General features: G+C 52.5%; 1 protein-coding gene across 1 annotated transcript in view; it reads right to left on the reverse strand.

The window, feature by feature from the left end:
* LOC119100203 (discoidin domain-containing receptor 2) overlaps positions 1 to 19,668 on the reverse strand; it is a 42,850-nt gene extending 23,182 nt beyond the window's left edge. The window contains exon 1 of the mRNA XM_037223312.1: positions 19,590 to 19,668. The gene's annotated coding sequence lies outside the window, so the exon portion shown is untranslated. The remainder of the gene's footprint in view (positions 1 to 19,589) is intronic.
* Positions 19,669 to 21,078: the final 1,410 nt, after the last annotated feature.

A 21,078-nucleotide genomic window follows, 5' to 3' on the forward strand; every position in this document is an offset into this window, starting at 1 on the left:
GCTCCAGTAGCCTCCGGTGACACGGCTCCAGTAGCCTCCGGTGACACGGCTCCAATAGCCTCCGGGTGACACGGCTCCAGTAGCCTCCGGTGACACGGCTCCAGTAGCCTCTGGTGACACGGCTCCAGTAGTCTCCGGTGACACGGCTCTGGTAGTCTCCGGTGACACGGCCTCCAGTAGCCTCCGGTGACACGGCTCCAATAGTCTCCGGTGACACGGCTCCAATAGTCTCCAGTGGCACGGCTCCAGTAGCCTCTGGTGACACTGACTCAGGGATAGGAAAAGATACGAACCTGGTGGCCACACGGGAACTCTCAAAGACCGTGTAAGTGGTCGCAGGTTACATAGGCAGCACCTCCCTATGGTCCACATGGCACTGCCACGCTGCAGCCACGTGGTGCATTGCTCCACTGCGGCCGCACGGTTACGCTGTCCTGAATGTCCTTAATGTAGGAACGTCGTAGGGTGGGTGGCGGCCCACCAGGTATCCCTTCTCCTGCAGGGCACATGTCCTCGGCGACAGTCTCCGCGTGCCTGCCGAATTACGGTGACGGTATGCAGCCCGATCCTCTCGTCTTAGAGGGAGTGTTCCTCATTTGCATGGGGTTTTGAACTGAAATAGCCATCTTGTAGATTATTCGGTGCAGTTCACACCCCTGCCCTTCTTAAGACATAAAGCCCTCCAGTTCCTTAGTGACATCACCGCGAAGATGTGCAGACTTTTCCTGGGAGACTATTTCAAGATCTCTCAAGCGTCCATGACGCCATAATAACGTGACTCAAATTCTCTCATTGAATTGGTCACTCGGCGATTAGGGCCAACACAAATATAACTGACAAATATATAGCGTTCGTGAGTACGATTTCCAGATCAAATGGCCGCCAATTGGCTCCCAACTAATGCTGTGCAAGGTACCATGACGTACTCAAACAAAGATGTACCGATGAGCATATTTACTAAACTGAGAACTAAACAGAGGCAGAGAATCTGGTGCTTGCTTTAATATCTTCAAATGAGAGGCATTGCCTTTAAGGCCTTCCTCGCTAATATCAAGCACCGTAGTTTTGTATCTCGAGCGGGTTAACACAATGCGGTGTCGTTAGGGTTTCATACTGCGCACACAGGTTCACTGCAGCAGACACGGTCCTCCGTCCAGCGGCCGTGAAGCATTCGCTTTAGTCGGATCGAGAAATGCCACCTGGAGTCGCAGCAAGATGTTTGCTGTGAACTTCGCTGTCATGGATTACGGATAGTTAGCGGCCTGGGACGCGGAACGGGGGCAGCGCCGCTTCTGACGAAAACATTTGATAGGAGCTCAACGCTCAAGGCAAGTACTCAAGGCCAAGACAAATATCATCATCCAGTTTTTGGTGTCTGGCGTACGTCAGCACGATTTCTGGCATCAACGGAGTTTCAGTTAGCTTTTAACCAATGTCATGCGCTCAATGCATTTTTTAACACGAATCATGTTTTATGCCGCATCATCCAGGAATTTGGGCAAAGGTACGAGTTATGACACAAATAAGCCTGGCATTGGAATAACTTAAGAACAGCACCTCAACTGAGTGTGTGAATGTAAGCATTCAAAATAAATTCACGGACGAATATTCAACAAACAGAGAAGGGTCCAAGGCACGCGCACATTACGTTCTATGATGCAATCAACGATGACGTATTGGGGAGCATATTTACTAAACGAAGAATTGGTGTTTTCTAGAACGGTCTTTTCCACCCCAAAACAAACGGATAGTGAGTAAGCTTATTTCATCATATCTGATCCCTCCTTCATTACCTTCATGGGCGGACATTCCCCACCTTCACGCCAGATCTCATTGAACCTTATATTGGTGGGATATATATTCTGTGGTTTGTCTCTACTATTTCAAATACTGCAACCGAAATAGAAAGAAATTGTTTTGTACACGGCATGCAACGTACGCCGTGACAACTCCAACTTCAACTAAACCTCGTGCAATAATTTCAGAGCATGCCGCGCTGAGTAAACGGGGCAACGGCCGCCAGCTCACATTGATAGCATGCCTTTTTAATCTCTGCGTTAAGGTTTAAGAGCACGTGTTGCTGGAGCCCCACAACAAGGTAGACTTACATTAGCCCATTGCGTGGGCGACGAATGCACTCTTCGACGGCGGAACACGGTGATGAGCCTCAATATAATACACGGTCGAAACAGATGACCGAAGAGATCGCATGCAAAGGAAACTGCACATCTGTTTGCCGTTGGTAGGGCAAAGCGGTTGCGAAAGATTGATTTCAATCGCGAAGAATTTCCACGCAACGATCCTAGGCCTAGAGCGCACCTCAGAATGGCTCGACCCGAAGCGCAGCCAGTTCCACGTGGCAGTCAGATGTGCTTCGCCAGCCATGTGGCGGCCGGGCTCCAACAAACATGATGCAGTGCATTCAATCTGCCTTCATATGGCCCCAATATGCCCGCACTGACGTGCGCTTCGCGTCCGCTTTACGGGCGCGCCACGCGGCGCCGAGAGCACAATATCGGCGCGCCGCTGTCTCTGAGGACTCCATTCGCCGGCGAGAGCGGTGACCAGTCGGCGGCGGCCATGATCATGGCCAGGGGATGTGAGGCGGGCACGTGGCGACACGGCGCGGGCGCGTGGTGACACGGGGCAGCGCCAGTGGCGCGTCACTCCGCCATTACATGATATCGGCCGCGCGCAGGCGGATGTGGAAGGTCGCCTGTCGTGCAGGGGTAGTATGGGTAGAGAATGTGGCATGACAGGTGGTGCGGCGGCCACACCAACTTCAAGGGAGTGTGGCATGAACACACCAGCCACGCACAGCATGGTGTAGTGTGGCAGCTTTCAGGACAAGCCAACAGCAAGTAGGTATGTTTTGATCGTTGTATGCATACTTGGAAGATTTTCACCGCATCAAGCTTCACCATTTTCATCTCTGTTATTCAGTGAGTCGACGGAATTCGTAATATTCAGTGGTGTCAACAGCGGTGCTACGCTTGAAGCTGATAAGATGTTTTACAAAAAAGTTTTACTATGGGTTGAGACGGCGTGTTAGTATCACGCATGGAAGAATGGGTTGTACTTTTGTCTGCGGCTGTTGTGTTAGTATGTAAATGCGTGATACTTGTGCGCATGCCAGCATACCAGACGAGGACGATAACTCAAACAATTACTCTATCTATAATTCTTCACAGATATAATGAGATTGCAGGAAAACGCTGAGAAATCCAACCTGTAAATGTCGCTGAAGTTGGCATTTGCACTGCTCATATACCTGCCATACGTAACAAGTTAAAAAGTCACGGGAGCTTGGAGTGCGCTGCCCACTGTCAAGTCAACAGGGAAGGACCGGTTAGCTCCGTGGTAAGGCGCTCGACTCCGAAAGTCAGGTGACCCCGTTTGAACCGCAGCAATCCGACGGAGATAATTCGGAGTGTGACGCGCAATGGGTGCGGGATAAAATACAGCCTGTCCTTCGCTTGAGTAGTACCTTCACCTGCAATTAAACAGAGGCGAGTGCGCTGCACGGACCATCAGAGCCAAATATTAGAGCTCTTTGAGAAATATGGGACAGGAACGAGAAAAGCTGACATCTTTTTGAGCAGAATGGAAGCCTGAGATTGCAGGAGACACCGTGCAAATCGGCCCAGGAACATGGGTACTTGGCAGCGAGCCGGAGCAAACTGAAGAGGCTATGATCCCAAGGCCTCTGCCGGCCACGGCACTGAACGCAAGGAATGACATGAGCCGGTCGATGCGATAATTGATTAGTTTAATGCGGCCTGCACGCGCTCGGCTCATACCGTTAAACACCTTAAGGATATTTTAGGGATGTTTCAGTTGTGGTGAAGCCAGTGAAACCACTCGCCAGAACGCAACAGGGCCTTTGAGCGTTATAAAACCTGGCTATTTTTGCGGTTCCGTATTGATCTACCTTCCATATCAGTGTCATTTCAGCGTCGTATTTCTTCCAAAGCATGGAGTCTAGGGAGTTCCATAAATAGGCGAGGCTGCATCGTAGGCACGGTGATTACAAAAAGCAGCGAAGCCTTACCGTATGACTGTGGACTTCCAGTTAATGAGCTATTCGAAAAGCCAGGCGATGCGTCGTCATGATTCGGGCTCAGAACACACGAACAAGAGCTTGACTGTCCCCGCAAGAGACACATAGATGCAATAAGACCACTGACGCGGTCAAGTGGGGACCTAGTCAGACCTAGTTAGACCTAGACCTAGACCTGTCACTTTCCTTTTTAGGTTCCACCTGCGGTGTGGTCTGAAAAAACTGAAATTGAATATTTTACATCACCTTCTCAACACAGCTCATGTACTGTAACGGCTGTTACTGACGACTAGGGATCTAGACCGCAGCACTTCCGATGCCTGCCTGGCTCCCTCTCTCTTCAGACAGCATCGAATGGAGAGCCGCTCGGACGGCCCGAGCTGGCCGAGTCGCTGCCGGACGGTCGCCTCCTCCCAGAGGGCGCGCCGCACGGCCGTCGACCCGGCGCTGACCGGCGCGCCGCACTGGACGACCCCGGGCAGCAGCTGGTCAGCACACATCTGCGCCGTCCCACGACAATACAGCCCGATTAGCGACACTGACAGCCGGCTGGCCGCGCCGGACTCACTATTAGCCATTGTCCGCCGGGTAATGGCGTCATGCCTGGATAATTGATCGGCGGCTGAGTCGGGCTCCTCCCCGGGGTCGTGTCGCCGGCGGCCAAGTGGGTGACAAACGGCGCCAGACCGCCCCCCCCCCCCCCCCCCCCGGCCACTCGGCGCCGGCCGCAAACCCACGCGCCTGTAACTGACCGTCGACGCTGCTGTCGACACTGAGGAAACAAGCAGTACAGGGTTTGAGAATCTTTAGAGCATCCCGGCAGCCGTAATGTCACTCATTTTAGTAATGCACGGATGTTTTGGGCCCATAGAGCGCTATGATATTTTCGATTTCGTCCTGGGCCAGAATATGTCATCAAGCGTCTGCCAAAACTCATCCGAATTCAATGCATCCCGGGTTAACACTACTGGTGGTAACCGCGAACGAAGTGTAAAATGTTCAGCAGCGAGCTGAAAACTGGCGAACAGATACCCAATGTGTGTTTGTTGTGCACTAAACACATGCCGCACACCAACACACACTGCACACCATGCATCATGCGTCAAGCAGAACCCCAGCGTGGTTGTTTGGCTGTGGCTCGCATTATCCCAGCAGTCACCACTGCTGTCCACTGTACACTCTCACAGCTGCTGCGTATCACCCAGAGCGCTCAGCCCCCACACGCCAGGCTGAGGCTGGTGCGCGTCGGGAGTTGCCCAGCTGGGAGTGTACACGGGATCACACGCTTCAATGTGCTGAGTGCCAATGCGGCCGGCTGGGCGTGTGCAGTCGAATATCACTCGGCATGACGCTGTCAATGGATGACCTGGCTGTAGTCCAGACGCGCCTGCCGCACTTCGTTTGGGGGGCCTGATCGTTTCCAGAAGTGTGGTGCTGACAGACGACCGCACTGTCTGCCTCACCGACGGCAATAGAACGCCGACAGTTTCCAAAGCAGGCTGATAGTGCTTGTCAGTTGCACAGCTTTGGCAGTGACCTCGGCCAACTGGCGCCGGTATGCTTTGTAGTACCCTCATCTCCCACTCTCTCCCGGCCCGCGGTGGAATGACGCGAACGAAACAGCGATAAAGCCCACCCCTGTCCAGCGTGGTGTCTGTGACGAGCGCAGCATCGACAGCTTCCTCACCGAAGCAGCCCACCAGTGCCGAGTAACACTGGTAGCGTTTTTGGTCGTCAGGTACAGAGCTTCATAAGATTTACTGTGGGAGACGAAAGGGCAACTTTTTCAAGAACGTCACACATCTTGTTGATGTGCTCAGTATTATGGTGACCGCGGATCTCGGCTCCATATTCTGCGGCTGACACCGCCACCAACAATACAACACCCGCTCTATGAACCACCACGAAGCACGAGTAACGTCAGTGAGCAGCAGCTCACTTTCTGCCAGTCATCAGTGGCGCGAGTGGGCGGTCCGCTCCAGCGGACGAGGCGCGTGACGTCCCGTGACCTCCGGGGGTCACGGCATCGGCCCGGGGCCGGGCTCACGGGCGGGTGTAGGTCAGCCGACGCCGCCGCTCTGTCGTGATAGAACCGACGATGAGGCCCAGATCGGGGCCAATCGTGCCAGCATCTAAAATGCATGCAGGCGAGATTGACGATAAAGGAGCAACTGCGCGCCGACAGGTGACGGTGCCTTTCACCTGTGGCCCTCAAACAGAAGAAACGAGTGCTCTACCTGGATGTCCTGCTTCAGTTTTTTTGTTTGTTTTATTTTGCCTACGCGCACCTGCATAGTAAGGAAACAACTCACGATAGTTATTCAGCTAGCCGCCGGTAAGAGCCACGCTATACCACACTGTGTGCGGGTGAGCTGAGCTCCCAGTTTCGCCTGCACTATGGGTGGGAGAGAAAAGGGAGGGGGAGAGGAGAGGAGAGGAGAGGAGAGGAGAGGAGAGGAGAGGAGAGGAGAGGAGAGGAGAGGAAGGAGAGAGGAGAGGAGAGGAGAGGAGAGGAGAGGAGAGGAGAGGAGAGGAGAGGAGAGGAGAGGAGAGGAGAGGAGAGGAGAGGAGAGTAGAGGGGAGGGTAGTGAGGGAACAACGTTTTTCTTTACCAGTCTTTTAACCCGGGATAACTTGTTTTCTGAGAGTAGCAAAATAAGATCTGCGTCTTCCACGATCTAAAAACAAAAACCTGTATCCGGGCATTTCGTTTCGCGACTTTCGGATCGCCATAAATCGTGCTCTGAATCAGGTGTAGTGCGGCAAGTGCCATTATTAAATTAGAGCAGAACTTCAATCAAGCTTATTAAGTTAAACGATCGTGGAGCAACGGACATTCGTCTTGTCTAAGAAAATGCCGCTGCCGAGAAACAAGCACGTTGGCACAAAACCGAGCAAACACCGCATTTTTGTGTAAGAAAGACAACATCACCAGAAATGCTAGATGCAGTGTAAGGCTATCGATTATGGACCCACCTTGCCGCCTTGGCAAACAGCCGACAGCACGAAGTAAAATTGAGTCCATCATTCAGCGCCTGATAATTTAATACTCTGACTCGGGTCTTTTCATGCGTGGTGTGACAGCCGCCAATACTCCGCCTACCATGTGTTCTTTCTTCCTCGTGCAAGTGAAAAACCTCTCGAGGTCTCACTGACAAGACTGACAAGACATCACAGGCAAGACTTCAGAGCAGGCGTTTAATGCAGTTTCTGTGCCTAAGGCTGGGTTGACCGCAGTTGTTGCCGCGAGCGGTGATCTCGGGTGACCTCGTGCGTGATCTTACGCGGCTGGGTTGTCAGCATGCGGTGAGCGGTCGTCACTGGGTAACCTCCGTAAACTTGATGACCTCGGGTGAGGCTCCGCGACTGAGCGAGCGGCGCACGTGATTGGTCGTCGCCAAGTGACCTTCGGTAACCTCGTGTGACCTCGGGCGTGACCTTACGTGGCTGAGCGGGCGGCGGGCGGTGAGTGGCCGTCGCCGGGTGGGCTGCAGTCGACCAGCACCGGCCACCGGGGCGCCAGACGGATGTGCGCCGGTCACGCCACGCGAACGATCGGCCGTCCTGCCCGCGGCGCTCGCCGCCGGCCAGCGGTGCTCACCGCCAGCCGCTGGCGCCGCTGTCAGCCGCAAGGGGAACGCCAGCGGACGCCAGCGGCGGTGGGCGCGCGGCTCACCTGCTGGTGAGAAAGGTGCCAGGCGTGGAAAGACACGGGGCCAGACAACTTGCGAGCGGAGAGTCAGGCTTTTGTGACGAAATCAGCTATCTAGGAACCTCCTGGCCTGACTGGAAATGGCGCCTCCACGATTCAACTGTTGTCACCCTCAACGTCTTAGATAGCCATCTTACACAGCTGCTCGACGTCCGCACCCGGCGGCCTCTCCCAAGCACCGGCCCGCCGCCAGCGCCGCCAGCGGCCGCCTCATGGCCGCAGGGAGGGAGCGGCGGTCGGCGGCGCGTGTCGGCCAGGTGGGGCCCGCGGCGGCCGTCGGGGCAATCAGAGACTCGCACTCGGTGACGAGCTGCCGCCTGGCGCCGACAGCGGCCCCGCACAATGCGCGCCCCCGCTAATACAACACGTCATGTATGAATGACACGCGGGAAATGGCCTGTTGGGCCGCCGCCGTGGCGGAAGGCCGCGCGCGCGCCGCAACCAACACGCAAGGCCGGCCCCAGCCGCGGCAGACGGGCGGCAAATGACCGGTTCCGGACAGAAATGGGAGCGTGGCTGATGAGCTGCGCGAGCTTCCGGCGAGTCTCGTAAACCCCACACAGCACATTGGCGGCGCGTGGAGCTGACAGTTAGCCACCAGGTTGCATACCTTCAGAACCGTGCATGAAGTCGCTGGGCGGACAGTTCATAACGAGCCGGCCGTGGTTCGCCCGGCCGCGCATCGCAATGGCGGTGCTTACGATCAGGGAGACTTCCTGGCCGTTTCGACGCCCGTGCGACCGGCCCGACCGTGAACCGACGCGGCCGGGCAAAATGAGCTGTCACAGGACCGTCACGCGGTGATCACGCCCGGCCGTGCGGTGGTCGCCGCCGCCGCCGCCGCCCATTAATCAGCCGGTGGGAATTAAGTCTCAGCAGCCATCACTTAGCGGCCGTGTCGTGTCGCGCCGAGCCGCTGTAAATCTGGCCCGGTCGGCGGCGAACACAGCGGCGACACGCCCCGCCATGCGCCAGGTGGCCGCGACGGACCGGCCGAGCGCACAGAGCGGCCCGGCTGCGGGCCGGAGCGCGCCACCCCGCCCCACCCCCAGCGTCACAATCGAAGCGGTCACGGCGGCAGCGCCCCACCGCGAACGCTGTTGTTTGAGCCAGGCTGGGTCCGAGGCTCAGCGGAAGTCTGCGAGCATGGCACCATTGCAGATCGGTGATTAGGCCGCTGTTTGACTCGGGCCACTGCTATACCTTGCATCTGGAGACTGTCGACAAAGCCTCATGAAACCATCAATTGACGTGGATCAGATTTTTCCCAAACATGCATGTGTTTAATATTTTTTTATTCCTTCTTTTTAGTGATATCTCGTGATTTTAGTCAAACGTCGAGTGGGCTGGAATGCAAGTAGATGGTGAGGGCATGATCCCCAAACACAAAGCTCCACCTGGCTGATGCACCATGCATCATCCGTGGTGACAGCTGCGCCTTTAAGAGCAGCGGCGGGGCGCGTCACAGCCGCAGTCAGCGAGGCAGGGCCACTCCCGCACCATGGGCGGTGGGGCCTTGACGGTGGCTTGGGGCCTGGAGCCCCCATCGTCCGCGCGATGGGCAGTGAGGCCGCGCGTCCGGACGGTGCGCTGCGGGCCGGCCTGCCTGGCCGGGGTCGCGGCGGGACAGCGTGGCGGGACCGTCGGCGGCGCCGGCAGGGTGGCCCGCGCGCGGTCGGGAGTTCGACCGCGGGCGGCAGCTAGGGGGGGTGGTGCCAGACGATACGTGCCACAGCGGGGTCACAGAAACACTCGCACAGATGGATCCAGTGAAGCCGAGTACTTACCCGCATTAGCCAGCGTTTGGAAAGGTAGTTTGTCCAGTCGTTGGAAACAATCGTTGGTCTCTTTGGACTCGGGGCACGCCGCCGACCGCCGGCCTCTCGTGGATAGTCAGGACTCCACTGGTCCCTCTGGGGAGCCGCCCAGACGCCAGCGAGACGCCCCTCCACCCGCCGATCCGGTGGATCGTTGGACAGTCTTACATCTTTCAGTACCTGGCAGGCACCTGTCACCAAGCAGGAGTCCGTTCTCGAACATTTTTTAAAGATTTTAACACGAGATCTGGGCCATGAAATCGGCATACCGTGGAAAGAACTCACGTGAAACTTTTAAAAAGTTCTTCTTAAGGCCAGAGTTACACCTCCGGTTAGACATGAGGTCGTCAATTAATTTTTTTCCTTTTCGGATTACTTGGGTTTATGATTGAACTAACAAAATAAAAACTAGTGTAAATCACGTGATCTCGTTGAAACCCTATAGTTTTTTGTTGTTTTTTGTTGTTGTTTTTTTTTGCTAAGCTCTAACTTTATCATTTTGGAAACGCCAGAGAGGTCGCATCGACTCCCTATCAGTCCACATAAAAAGCTCAGGCCGAGGCTTACACGCAGCCCCCACCCCACCCCACCTCTCTCTCTCTCCCTCTCTCTCTCCCACCCCCTCTGTCCCCGCCCCACCTGGCTCCGGAAACCCAGTGGTGTACATAATCGTAATCTAAAAACGCGTGAGGGCGTTAGTTTGGTAATACGTTAAATTCAACATTTAAACTGAGTGGGTCAGTTAGGTAGGGAGTATGAAATGACAACTGAATAGCTCACAACACGATACCGGTACACAAATATCTGTGCAGTAAATGTCCACGTATTTAGCAGCAAACTCGCTCTTTTTAGTCACAGCTTCTGCCCCTCTGCCCCCCTCCCCCTCCTCCTCCTCCCTTCCCTGCTGCGCCGTCTCTCTCTCTCTCCTCTCTCTCTCTCTCTCTCTCTCTCTCCTCTTCTCTCTCTCTCTCTCTCTCTCTCTCTCTCTCTCTCTCTCTCTCTCTCTCTCTCTTCTCTCTCTCTCTCTCTCTCTCTCTCTCTCTCTCTCTCTCTCTCTCTCTCTCTCTCTCTCTCTCTCTCTCTCTCTCTCTCTCTCTCTCTCTCTCTCTCTCTCTCTTCTCTCTCCTCTCTCTCTCTCTCTCTCTCTCTCTCTCTCCTCTCTCTCTCTCTCTCTCTCTCTCTCTCTCTCTCTCTCTCTCTCTCTCTCTCTCTCTCTCTCTCTCTCTCTCTCTCTCTCTCTCTCTCTCTCTCCTCTCTCTCTCTCTCTCTCTCTCTCTCTCTCTCTCTCTTCTCTCTCTCTCTCTCTCTCTCTCTCTCTCTCCTCTCTCTCTCTCTCTCTCTCTCTCTCTCTCTCTCTCTCTCTCTCTCTCTCTCTCTCTCTCTCTCCTCTCTCTCTCTCTCTCTCTCTCTCTCTCTCTCTCTCTCTCTCTCTCTCTCTCTCTCTCTCTCTCTCTCTCTCTCTCTCTCTCTCTCTCTCTCTCTCTCTCTCTCTCTCTCTCTCTCTCTCTCTCTCTCTCTTCTCTCTCTCTCTCTCTCTCTCTCTCTCTCTCTCTCTCTCTCTCTCTCTCTCTCTCTCTCTCTCTCTCTCTCTCTCTCTCTCTCTCTCTCTCTCTCTCTCTCTCTCTCTCTCTCTCTCTCTCTCTCTCTCTCTCTCTCTCTCTCTCTCTCTCTCTCTCTCTCTCTCTCTCTCTCTCTCTCTCTCTCTCTCTCTCTCTCTCTCTCTCTCTCTCTCTCTCTCTCTCTCTCTCTCTCTCTCTCTCTCTCTCTCTCTCTCTCTCTCTCTCTCTCTCTCTCTCTCTCTCTCTCTCTCTCTCTCTCTCTGTGCCCATTATGTCTGGGCTCTCGTTGCACTTTTCTATATGTTTTACCTACGGGCTCCGGGAGGTCATTGCCCACTCCGACCTCCATTGTATTCGTGTGGGCTATAATGCCGACGTTCACCTGTGTATGCGAATGCCTGTGAGTATTCGCCGTCCAATATCGCACACATCCACGACCGTGCATTCATTAATGGCAAGCTCGATGTTCAACAGTCATATGCAGCCGCTTCAATCGTCTCAAGTCTCCATTTCTTCCATTGCATTCCTTCCCATTTCTTCCGAATCCTTCATTCCAGTGACTGGACCGAAACCAGTGGAAAATTATGCGGTTATTTGAATTGCGCCCATTTTTGTACATGGAATGCATAGCAAAATGCACACTTGGCTTGTTTGGATTATGCACACAATCAGAGTTTCAAGCAACGCGAAACTTCTTGTCGACGAAGAAATTTGAGCCAAGTTCATCAAACAAACTGCAGGCCTGTCCATTATAGCGCACGCCAAACTGCCACTTTGCATTTGCATCATTCAGACAGATGTAATATTGCCGCAAGTCATGCGAGCATTATCCTGTGGCCATTTTCAACATTCAGGTGCCAGCCATAAAGGTTCAGTGAATTTCCCGCCGGTCTTGCAGTGGGCGGATGCGTGATGGATGCACCAGCAAAGCCACAACAGTCTGCATGCCCCAGCGTTATGACGCACAAACCCAAGCAGGCGACATTTGGCGCAGCATAATTAAAATATTTCCGTCAATCTGCGTTTGTTGCAAACTTTATTGGGGTGCGCAGTTTCGTTTGGTTTCTCATATGATGCGGTCCGAAATCCTTGCTAGATAAGAACGTGCAAAACCCTAAGCCCGGCGAACCTTTCACACAAATGAAGCCATTTACACTTCTACGCTAGGTGGTTTCTTATCAAGTTTTACCTGAGAAATGTATCCAAGTATGAAATGGAATTAGGATGCATATGTCTCCAAAATCTCTGCTATTTCATTGAGGCTTTTGAAACGCTGCAACGATCTCCAGATGCGCATAACATCTGGGGCTTACCTGAAGTATTAACTCTTAAATTAAGGAGGCTGACTACAGAAGTTTTGGATCTTAAATACTAGGTCCGATTCTGAAGACCTCATCGGAAATGTCACTAGGTCATTGTGTCTACAGATTTCCGGCGCTCTGAAGCACGTCACGAAATGCTCGAGCTCAGCCAGTTCGCTCTGAAGATTCTGTCACATTTATGTCAAGTTTAAGACTGTTGTGTGACAACGAATGTGCTCTATCCACAACAAAATACGCCAATGGTCAGTGGCAAGGCCATGTGATCAGGCAGTGGTTGATGTTTTTCCTTGCACTGAAAATATATGTATCTGAAAGATACAGAACCTGAAACCTCAAGAGGCGCACAATAAGCCGCGACCGTTCACAGCCCGTCGTGAATTGCGGGCTGACTACCTCAGTCCGGGGCTCCCTTAGAGGTGGAGCCTGGTCTAAAACGACAGGCCCAGCACGCAAGGGTCTCAAATTTTATCACAACCATTCACGTCGGAAAGCTTTATTGGTAAGCGTCATTCAACAAAACTGCAATGCATCACACAGACTGCTGGCAAAGGTTTCATGACAGGTTGAATTTCCCCAAGCGGTAAGGCCCTACTAACTCTGCTTGTCGGTTTGCCTTGCTCAGTCATTTAAGAACTTGCCTGGTTGCAAAGCTATTTTTAACCCCAGTGTTTTAGTTAGACGCCTTCGCAGATAAGACTTTTTTGCCCGACTTACTCTTTACGCCCATGAGTTTTGTTTTGTTTTTTTAACAGGCCCACCTCCTGTTCATTGGTAATAAGTTGCACACGCCCACTACCCATCCTCTTGCATTTGTTACGGCGATTAAGTTATAAATTATCGAAGAGTTTTACCAAAGTTTACATCTGAACTAACTTTTTTGCGTTTATGCTGGCAGAAGTAGTGCAAAAGGAGCTGTTATAATTAAACCGAGCACCAGCAACAGCCAAGCGCAGCTTGTAAACATCTCATCCATTCCTGTCCCCAAACCCGTAATTTTTATTTATGTAGTCAAACCATTTCCCTACCCACTCGACATGGGCACTCGTGGATTTTCCGAATCTGTTAAGTCCTCTGGTCCCAGTAGCCCATTGACCTCACCTCGTCCGGAGCGCGTAAGTCCCCGCTCCGCTAAGCCCCTCGCAGTTCAGTCCTGCCCCGGGGTCCTTCCGTCCTGTGCGTCGGCGCGTTGGGTCGCGATCACGGCTATACCAGAACAGCACCGCAGCATGCGAGGACTCTCGTGGGCCTGCTCGGTAAGAGCTGCCACACCCGCGCTCTGCACCGCAGCATGCGAGGACTCTCGTGGGCCTGCTCGGTAAGAGCTGCCACACCCGCGCTCTGCACGCACACACATATATCTACCATTAAACCCACTCATAGATTATGAACGCCCCCCCTCCCCCCCCCCCTGTCACGGACAGTAGGGTATGTCACCGTAAAACAGAGCTTTCAGGCCGGCTGGACTCATCGGCCACGCTTTTCCAGCACTGACTTAGCTGCATGCCGCACGCAAAGAAGGGTTCTAAAGGAAAGTCGTGCAAATGTTTTACTTGGGTGGCTTTGGGACCAGAGCCCTTGCTAAGCATAGCTCATTTCTAAGCCGCTGACGTCAGCACTCCAATGGAGTAATTCTAGTTCAGAAGGCAATGTTTGCAGAAATACTTTTCAGGCTTTGCCGTCGTTTAGCTCAGTGCAATGTCAAGGCTGCCCCTGTCTCAGCCCGATTTTCTTGGCGGCTGTCCGCCGATTCAAGTACAAAAATAGACTCAGAGACAAACTTGGGCTGCCAGACATGCGCTTCCGACACACTCTGATACGGCCGCCTCAGGCGATCACGTCATTCCTGCTAATGGTGCCGACACAAGCACAGACAAAACCGACCCCAATCTGAAGTGCGATAAAACAGAGCCTGAAGTCCACGTGAAGTCCCTGGTAGCGTCAAGAGCGGTAGCGGCAGAAGAGACGCCGATGGACTGGACGTGTACACTGTGTGGGGACAGGACCCTGGCGTGACGTGACGTGCCGTGGCTCCTATCCGCCAGAGCCGGTGGAAACGCGGAAGTCACAAACACCGCACATGAGTGACGTGACGTGCCGTGGCTCCTGTCGGCCAGAGCCGGTGGGACCGCGGAAGTCACAAACACCGCACATGAGTGACGTGACGTGCCGTGGCTCCTGTCGGCCAGAGCCGGTGGGACCGCGGAAGTCACAAACACCGCACATGAGTGACGTGCCGTGGCTCGTGTCGGCCAGAGCCGGCGGGACCGCGGAAGTCACAAACAACCGCACATGAGTGACGTGACGTGCCGTAGCCCCTGTCGGCCAGAGTCGGTGGGACTGTCGAAGCCACAAATACCGCGCTATCGTGCAGCCGTCTATGCGCGACTTGAAGAATTTGGTTACTGGATATCTGCCATTAAGTTTAAATGGCCTGGGATTATTGCCAATGAAAATTGTATGCAGCCTCATTCAAGAAACGAAGTTTGGCTAGATTATAGGTCGGAACGCCCGTGTCCCAAATTGGACGACCGCTTAATCATAATTCAGTGGCGGTCATCGACTGGGTGCTCGGCTTCACCTCAGTAAAAATATGCTGCGTCCAGGCCGATATGTTTCCAATTTTAACAAAGTGCTCGGAAAAAGATAGGTGATATCAGTGTCCCATTGGATGCCGAGGACAAGCTACTTATTTCAATGGAGGTGATTGCACTTATATACATTGGCTCCGCCACGGGGAACAGGAGGACCCATACCTCCCAATTTTCCAGGCTAGCAATACGATTATTGCGGTTCGTAGAAAGAAATTGCTTACAAATCTCGATAGCCCCCCCCCCCCCCCCCCCAACTTGCCGCATGAAAGGTCCAATGTCCATATTCTCACCTAGGCTTAAATAGCCACAAATGTTGATCTTGTGTTAGCTGAGATTTTACGCGCTAATTCCATCGGCCTCAAGAATTCTGTCTCATTGGACATGTTTTATACATAACATGTGCACTGCACGGGAAGGGGAAAATCCGGCCGCCCCCTCCCCCCAAGCTGTTGTGAATATCTCCGGTGCCAAAGCGCATGTCTTGGCGCGATTTTTGCCTGCCTGAAAGTCAACTCATTTACAGAGCGGCAGTCACCTGTGCAGTCAGAGTCAGGCCGTCTGGCCGCTTGCCTGACCAGCCTGGGCAACACCCGCCGACGCTTGTGGCCTGCGAAATGTTGACCTGCGGCCATGAAATCTTGCATGACATGTTTCTGTTCGGTGCTCATCTGTCCAGTAAGATGTTCTGCTCTAACTCTGGTGGTTCCCATTTATCATGAAAGCCTGCGTCAAGCCGGACAGGCATGTTTGACCCCATTTGAGCTGGAAAATATCGACCTAAGATCAGTGATGGTTCAAAGCGGTGCTCTTACAACCTCAGTGTCAATGCCGACCCCGACCTCACTGCTCACTTGTTTATGACGTGAATCTTAAATCATTTGTATGCAAGGTCCCGCTGCATTCTACAGCCACATTTCAAATCAAAAGATAATGTTCTGAACTCTGCTGACATATCCCAGGCATAAATTTCATGATGCCTGTCAAAAACTGACGCTGTGTTCTCGCGCTGTATAAACAACAGTCGTCTGTTTTTGGCCGTCAACAGGCATTTCACTCTGCTTTGGGCTCGCAGGACTACCAATGTTACAAGTCAGGCAAAGCTAGGCCTGAAAAATGACGTAACCAAACCTCAAAAGCTGCGGAAGCTTCCACATCGTGCTGGCAACAGCTCTGGCGGCATAAGTTGCCTGGGTGGTCAGTACGAGCTGGTCTTCCATCAGGTGGTGCGGTCGACCGCTCCCTCCCCCTTGCCCAGCAGTAAGGCGCAGTAGCTCACGTACCCCGGTCCCAGTTTGTCAGCGGCAGTCGCAGGATAATCGTCACCACAAACTGCCACAAGCGTCACGGAACAAGCGTCACGCTGCGACGGCTGTCGATGGTGGCTGAACGGTCGTCATGTCGAAGCCAGGGGTCAGAGGGTGTGGTCGGTTTCGGCCCACGCTTCATGCTGGTGGCGGGATAAGACCATACACTTGTGGCTTGTCATCTGTGCCAACTGCGACGGCGGTGTGAAACAGTGCTGTGCCAACTGTGACAGTCTGGAGAGGTCCATCTTATCATGCTCCCATCCATGTTATATTAGGTCGCTGGATCGGAGAAACTCGAACCGCAATCATGGCCTCTGGCCATTCTCATCGAAGGAACATCAGGAAAACAGCAAAGTCTTCTACCCAGGCAACAATGTCATATGGTGCAAGAGCAATCTGTGCGCTGCTCAGAAGACACTATTGTTTTTGCAATCAGAGTACAGCGGCAACAGCAACACACGTGCTAATTTGTGATCCTACCTTTCGCCACGCGTCGCTACTTTTGCGCCGCACCTTACATCAGCGCCGTTAATTAATCAATATATATATATATATATATATATATATATATATATAAACTTGGACCCATAAATAGAAGCGTTTGATAACTGAAGAAGAAGGTTTCGTGAAGTGAGCACAGTATTACATTTAAAATCCTGACAAGAGAGAATGGCGTCTTTCGCTGGTAGCGTTCTGCACGTCTGAGCGCTATGAAGCTAATGCATCCGACTTACCGGAAAACGCAGTTAGCTTGCCGGAAATGTTATGTCTAAGGCCGACAACATAAAAACGCAGCCCAAGCAGAGCTTTATATATGACGTATGAAAATATTGACTGTGGCTGAGACATCCCGCTTCACCAAGTATTCCGACCTCCGCTATTGTATTGTTTGTTGCTTGTGTGCGTGACGTGCTTGACTTACTGAGCACTGACTAATTGAAAGGGTTTTATTAGATTCTAGACGGCCGCATAATTGGCTGGGCTCAGCACGACAGCCGTTGTGATGGACTGTGACTCATATTATCTTGACATTTCTGCGCGACGACAAATAGCAATTAAGATTTGAAATAATTGGCTGTGAAGCATGCCTATGAAAAGTTGGTTACATGAAGGAAAACACATTGGCAAACCACGGAAGGTATCGTAAAGATGCTCAAACGTTTCTGGTTATATTCTGCGTGCAATGATGCGGACAAGGGCATGTTGAATACGCATACATAGACCCATTTACATACACACATACACACACACACACACACACACACACACACACACACACACACACACACACACACAACACACACACACACACACACACACACACACACACACACACACATATATATATACATATATATATATATATATATATATATATATATATATATATATATATGTGTGTGTGTGTATATATAGGCATAGACGAAAGATGCCATTTTCTCTTGTTAGAATTTCCGATATAATACTTTGCTCACTTCACGAAACTTATGAGACGCATCTACTTACCTGTTCAAGGTTGGACGCTTTACAGTTGGATGCCGTGGTGTGATTTGTGCTTGTGACTAAGCTGTGGGGACTATATTATTCAACATGTCATAACTATGGCTGCTCAGTACTTAAAGCTGTGCACTTGCCGTCATGGTTCAGTACTTAATCGCAATACACGATTATTTTCGATGAACATATGTCAGGGTGACGTCTCTACCTCCACCGGTCAAAGACCATATGTCAGGGTGACGTCTCTACCTCCACCGGTCAAAGACCATATGTCAGGGTGACGTCTCTACCTCCACCGGTCAAAGACTACAGTGATGATTTTTTTTATCTAACCGCATGAGTTGTTTGCTCGAATTAATTTGGGGGTGTACCTCTGTTGAGTAAAGCATGCTGCAGTGGCACCTGCCACTTAAACCAAATGGCCTAGCTATAAGATAATCTGCCTCAGGCTGGTAGCAAAATACATATTGCTGGCATTTGGACACCCTACGCAATGTCACAAACTGCACGGCTGCCCCGTAAAAGAGCTACATTCTTCTTGTCGGGCATCGCGACACTTCTGGTGTGATTCGAACCCACTTGACTGCTGTGTGCCGAGATCACTATGCAGAGACTGACGCTCAAACTACCACACCACCCGAACACCAGAGCGTTGGTTATTTTACATTCAAAGTTTGAGGAGCGTGTAGATTGGCTGTGAATCATATAGAATTTCACAGGCGCTTAGTGCTAAGCACAAAAAAATAGTCGGGCTTTCACCGTACAGGCCAGGTTCTCCACGTTTGAAGTGTAAAAGAGGTCTACCACTTGAACATCACATACGTGATTCAGCGCTGACAATGGCCTTTCTAATGATTCATCGCTACAGGTGTCGTTGAGCAAACTTTTGTAATGCGGTTGCATCCAATCAGCAATGGTAGCATTCACTATCCCGCACCGTCCATGCTTACTGCGCCTACTGGCTGCTGTTGCCAAAGAGTCGGGGAGACGACGCTGCTCCACTTCGTATGGCAGACTGGCCAGGCAAGTCAAACAAGCCACTACTCGCTGAGCTGTGCGACATTTTTAGTGTTGCTGGCTGGTAGCCCGCGTGAGGTCATATCCATAAGAAGGCAAAAGAAAAGGTGTTTGTTGCCAACAAAATTATCGCCGCCAGCGCATCTGGTCGTTTCGCCAGGCATGCTGTTCAGGCAGTCCGTATTCACCTCTGCGCAGGTAGGACAGAAAAATAGCACACTACCAAGTAGAACCCAAAGGTCTTGGACGTAGCAGCCCTGACCGAGGCATCATGAAGCCATCAGAGGCCTCAATCACAACGCTAAGCTGGCTACACGGCCAGCTACTACTTTTAAACGGGGAGAAACACTCCAAACTCTAGAGGGGCCGGGCGCCCCCTCCTCCGAGTGTTTCAAGCTTCGCTTAGGGAGACCTGGCTCCAAACACCAATGCACCCCCGTGTCACCTTCAAATAGCTCCATCGCGTCGCTCAGGGAGACCTGGCTCCAAACACTAACGCACCTCCGTGTCACCTTCAAATAGCTCCATCGCGTCGCTCAGGGAGACCTGGCTCCAAACACCAATGCACCTCCGTGTCACCTTCAGATAGCTCCATCTCTGCTGCTCCAAAGACTTACACCGATATCCCCAGTGTGCGTCACGACCCAGACGCCGACCCTCCCACCAAAGACAGGGCCACCGCACGGGGCGGCGGCCGTTCGACTCACCTGGCTCCGCCGCCGCCTGTGGACCGGAACGCGTCACTCTCGCGCGCCGACGAGCGACGCTGGCACCGCCGCCGACGGCCGACGACTCACCTGCGACGCGTCGGTGCCGTCGCCCGGTCGGCGGCGGCGCGCGCCGAGCTCGGCGACACGCCGCCGGCGGCCGGAGACGCCCGATGTTGGTGTCGGATGCGAGGGGGCCGCGGGCGGCGCCGCAACACACCCTCGTTAGCGACAGGCTGCGGGGGTGTTGGGAGAGGAACGCCGGGCCGTCGTCGTTAGAGGCCGCCGGAGGGGCAGGAGAGGCGGTCACTGTGTCAGATTGACTGTCACGTTAGCTAGAGGAGTTACTGCTAAAAACTAACGTCGAACACAGGGTATGGAGGCAGAGGATACATTTTTTAACTGCTAGAGGTTGCTGGATGGAGGTTAGGGGTTACTCAGATGCATCGGCTGCTGTGGAAGCTAAGGAGTAGGCGTCCATCGCCATTAGAGACTCTTGCATTGGCTAGTTTTCTCACAGGGCTGCTAACGTTGACTTCCATTGGCCAAGGGATCTCGATTTATGACGATGTACAAGCATTGATTGATTGTGATAAGTACTCTCGATTGTTGAATGCCGTCCAATAGATTTGATCTCACTCCTCTGATAAATGCACCGAAATGTCTTGTTTCAGCTTTCGTAAAGCAAGGACCTCCCTGACCACAGCAGAAGCACTTGACAAGACTACTAGCTGGGCCACGTTTGTGCGCTCCACTTTGATATAGACTAACTGGGCCATTCTGACCCACCGATGGGCCAAAATCGCCCCGTTACGCACTTATTTCAAACGAGTGTTTGCAAACCGATCGCATCGTTCTCGTCTCACGTACCGCCACATGAGGTCCTCAACGCCTGATGACAGCGTTTTGCAGATGATGATGCTTCATTTATATTTTTTTACTAATAACTGGGCACCGAAAAACTAGGACCGTAAACAAGCGCACCAGCCGAGCGATGACTAACTGCTACGCTGCTGTGTTATGTTCTCACATGTATTGTGGCGGTACCCGCGCTGTATATGTCATGTCCACGTACATGCAGCTTTCCCACCATTCCATTGCCTTAAACCCAATAATAGCTTCATTATCAAGCGGTCATATATTTTCGTCAAGGTCCACGACGTCAAGAGATGAATAATGAATAAGCGACCACCCCTCCTCCTATTAGCCTAGGTCACAAGCCACCCTGGTGGGCCTAAAACAGCCACTGTTAGATGTCGCACACTTCACCTGTCACTGTTGGCGATGTTGATTCAATATGGTGATCAAAATTACGCGACGTGCTTCTGCACGACAAGCAACACAGTGCTCATTATGAGATTCTACGCACATATAGCAATCACGACAGCCGTCATGAAGGGTAGTTTGACTGCAATCAAACAAAATAGCTTGATGCAAAGATGCCACCGTTAAAGCCCGAAAGGCTGGTAGATAATATATATATATATAT

Source organism: Pollicipes pollicipes, unplaced genomic scaffold (assembly GCF_011947565.3).
Source record: "Pollicipes pollicipes isolate AB1234 unplaced genomic scaffold, Ppol_2.1 Scaffold_4881;HRSCAF=5763_pilon_pilon_pilon, whole genome shotgun sequence".
NCBI lineage: Eukaryota > Metazoa > Arthropoda > Thecostraca > Pollicipedomorpha > Pollicipedidae > Pollicipes > Pollicipes pollicipes.